Source organism: Notamacropus eugenii, chromosome 4 (genome assembly GCF_028372415.1).
Source record: "Notamacropus eugenii isolate mMacEug1 chromosome 4, mMacEug1.pri_v2, whole genome shotgun sequence".
NCBI classification, from domain to species: domain Eukaryota; kingdom Metazoa; phylum Chordata; class Mammalia; order Diprotodontia; family Macropodidae; genus Notamacropus; species Notamacropus eugenii.
In genome coordinates this window covers 334,211,682-334,215,534 of record NC_092875.1, presented here as the reverse complement: position 1 = coordinate 334,215,534, position 3,853 = coordinate 334,211,682, and the positions used below count along the sequence as shown (strand labels likewise).

The 3,853-nt window shown below is 36.5% G+C and overlaps 1 pseudogene; it reads left to right on the top strand.

The window, feature by feature from the left end:
* The first annotated feature begins 2,976 nt into the window (after positions 1-2,976).
* LOC140502552 (small ribosomal subunit protein eS8 pseudogene) lies at positions 2,977-3,585 on the top strand (annotated as a pseudogene).
* Positions 3,586-3,853: the final 268 nt, after the last annotated feature.

The window sequence follows — 3,853 nt, the reverse complement described above, 5'->3', positions numbered from 1 at the left end:
CATTGCCAGTTCTCTTGATTCTTGTCTTGATACTGAACTTCAATGACTCTGGAAGAGACAATTAGGCACACAACTTTGTGCAATTATATCTAACATAAATCCAATTCACTCAAGAGTCAAGACATGATATATGATATGACAGTGATATGACAGGGGCTCTCTGAAAATGATGGATCAACAACAGTAACAACAAGGTTGCCAGAACAAAAATTGTAAGTGATGACATCTCCAAAAGAGGTCATTCAGCCTCCTTTTAAAGACTATAGATAATGAACTTCTTGTCCTCTGTAGGATAGCTCTATTTCTTAGGATATTTTTACTTTAAGACAAAATCTATTCTATAATTCTTATTCATCATCCTCAGGGATGACTTTTTACACTTAGTTAATAAGTTGTCATTAAACTGTCTCTCAGATATAGCTTAGTGTCTTTCAACACCAATTCCAAGTTGCTGTTAAAGGTGCCCAGGACAGGAGTAGAGCATGATAGAGGGACAGGTGGTCTCAAAACCAAAAAAATCCTGGTTCAAAATCTACCTATGTAACCCTGAAAAAAATCTCTTAATTGATCACTGCTCTAAAGAATTTAGTAAATTAAAAAAGATGTTAAATACAAATTGTAAATAGAGCCTCCTCACCTGAGTTACCAACTTCAACAAAATTTATTCCAGTTTCTGTCTCTATTGACCAGAAACTAAAGTAGAAAGACCAGAGAAGGAGAGCAATAAAAATAAGGGGGGGGGGAGAGAGAGAGAGAGAGAGAGAGAGAGAGAGAGAGAGAGAGAGAGAGAGAGAGAGAGAGAGAGAGGGAGGGAGGGAGGGAGGGAGGGAGAGAGAGAGAGAGAGAGAGAGAGAGAGAGAGAGAGAGAGAGAGAGAGAGAGAGAGAGAGAGAGAAGAGAAGATAGATGGATGTTTGATAAGGAAATTCTTTCTTTTACTAATACTCTGGACTTGCAAGAATTCTTACAAAACTAGATTTTATGTTCTTCAGTTTATCTCCAGGAAAGCTTTAGACTGAAAGATTAAAGCGAGGAGAAAAGGAAAAGAGAAAGAGAAGATACGGAAGCAAAGGAAAGTGAAGAGATAAAAAAAAAAAAAAAACCAACATTTTTCATGTAAATAATAAAACTGCAATGAGATATTTTATAAGTGCAAAAAGGAAAGCCACAGATTAAGATGACATTGATTAGAATAATGAAAATTAAATATACTAAAAGCCAAAAGAAATTTTTAGTAACTTGAAAATTTGGACTATTAAGCTGGTAATTGTGGTTTCTAGCCAAATGTATCTCAAGAGAGATTTTTGCATTCAGAGTCAGAAAGAAGGTCAGAAAAAAAGAAGCGGGGGCTTTCATGTTTTTATTTTATTCATCTTAAAATGGCACCACATAAATTAGGATTTGCATAAGCAATGTAAGGCAGGAAACATGCTCCTATCCTATGATATATATTTGTTGTTATTCTCTGATTCCCTGTCCTTCTGGAATAGAAAGCTTTATGGAGATATAGTAGAAAGAAAAGCTGCTTAATGGGGCACACTACAGCAAACATTATTGATCAATTTTGTTTTACTTGTAAGAATGATTGAATGCACAAGTAATTGAGATGTCATTGTGTAGTCTGAGCATTTTATTTTCCAAAATGTGTATTTTCTTGGAGTGACTTTTTATTCAAGAGAAAATAAAGAACACAAGTTGATCTCTACCCAGGAAAAGGATATCAATTGATAAACAAGTTTATTGGGACCACCATCTTGACACCTCTATTTTCTATTACCAATGGGATCAAGAATTAAAGATCCTATCTTAGGGCAAAATTATGACATCCATAAAGTTTGTCTTTCACTTATGCTAGTTATAGCTACTTTTACCGGCTCATATAGAACAGTCTCTACTCCTACTACATCCCAAATCCACATAACCAGAAACTCTCATGCTCTCTTTCCCTTACATCAAAATGTGATATCTTGACAGAATATGCTCCAATCATACATACTAGGATATAATAAATGATCAAACTTTTGCAACATTTTCTAGAGGGATGTGTGCATTTATATATAATAAGAAATCTTAAGACAAATAATGGAATTGTAGTTTTAAACTTTTAGGCAAACAAAAAGAAATTAAGATATACATTTTGGGATTTAGAAGTTTCTAATACTTATTAATGTGCAACTCTGGACAAATCATTAAATTCTTTAGGCCTTGACTTATACAATAATGTAAAATCCAGGGACTGAACTACATAATTTCTGAGACTTCTTAACAACTCTTGTTGTTCAATCTTTTGCGAAATCTTCATGTTACTTCTAAAATCACTTTACCCACATGCAAATACAACCCTGGTTATTTCATCCATTTGAACCTGCCAACTTTGTGGCTTTTTTACTTTAAAGATATGGATAAATTTGGCAAGAAAGATGGGGAAAAGTGGTCAGCATTGTAGACCACAAATGGTGATTTTAGATGTACCAGAAAAGGATTCCTCCTGTTAGAAGTATCACCACAAGACATTTCTTGTCATTTTTGATATAGGCACCTTACCTTTAACTTAAGGAAATAGTTTTTGTTCAAATGGAAATGCCCTTCAGAGGAGATGATGCCATACACCTATTATCTAATACGGGTGAGTCATACTTTTTGAAATACAATTGCCAAAGAACATCTGACTGAAGGGTGATTCACAACGCTAATTAGTTTTCAAGATGTTAAAATGGGAAAAGGAGGTTCAGAGACCAAAAATGTTCTGGAAAGTATAGACCTAGATAGAGCATTTCAAAAGAACCTGTCACAGGTAGGAGTTATTAACAAAGAAACATCCAAGATGGGGGAAGGAAGAGAAAGGCATAGAAAGGAAAATTCATTGGGTATATACTACTTCCATTTATATACTGCCTAGCTAATCCTCCAATTTGGAGTTCTCTATTTTGCTATATGGTGGATCAATGTAGTGTAGCTGTCTGAAAAGACTGAGGTAATGGCAACCAAAAGAAAGACACTGTTTAGAAAATATCTGCTCTTTGCAACTCATGCCAACCATGGGAATGTCCTTAGACAATTGACAAGAATATCACAAGATCTGGAAAAGTGCAAGCCCTACCACAAGAAGTACAAGAATGAGCTGGGCCACCTACCTGCTAACACCAACATTTTTTTTTTCCTGTTGCATCAACACTGTGCAAGTCTGAGGAGACCATAGAAATTACCAGTCATTGAGGCTGGATATAGACTTCTCCTGGGGCTCTGAGTACTGTTCCTGAAAAACAACAATCACTGATGTAGTCTACAAAGCATCCCATGAGTTGGTCTGGACCAAGATGCTGATGACGAATTATATCATGCTTATCAATAGCACCTCATACCACCAGTGCTATGAGTGCCAATATGCAGTGCCCTTGGGCTAGAAGAAGGGAGTGAAGCTGACTCCTGAGGAGGAAGAAATCTTAAATAAAAAGTAGTCAAAGAAGATCTACAAGAAATATGAGGAGTGGAGTAAGAATGCCAAGATTTCTGGCTTCTGGAGAAACACTTCCAGCAAGGCAAGCTCCTTGCCTGTATCTCATCCAGGCCAGGTCAAAGAGCTTGAGTTCTACCTAAGAGATCAAAGACCAAAAGGGCAAATAAACCCTAACTTGGGCATTCTCTAATGTAATAAATTCCCAGATTTAAGAAAGCAAAAGAAGGAAGGAAGGAAGGAAGGAAGGAAAGAAGGAAGGAAGGAAGGAAGGAAGGAAGGAAGGAAGGAAGGAAGGAAGGAAGGAAGGAAGGAAGGAAGGAAGGAAGGAAGGAAGGAAGAATGAAAATATTCACTGTTGACTCAAGTACCCAAGGGCCCTGTGGAGAGTCAGTCTTTT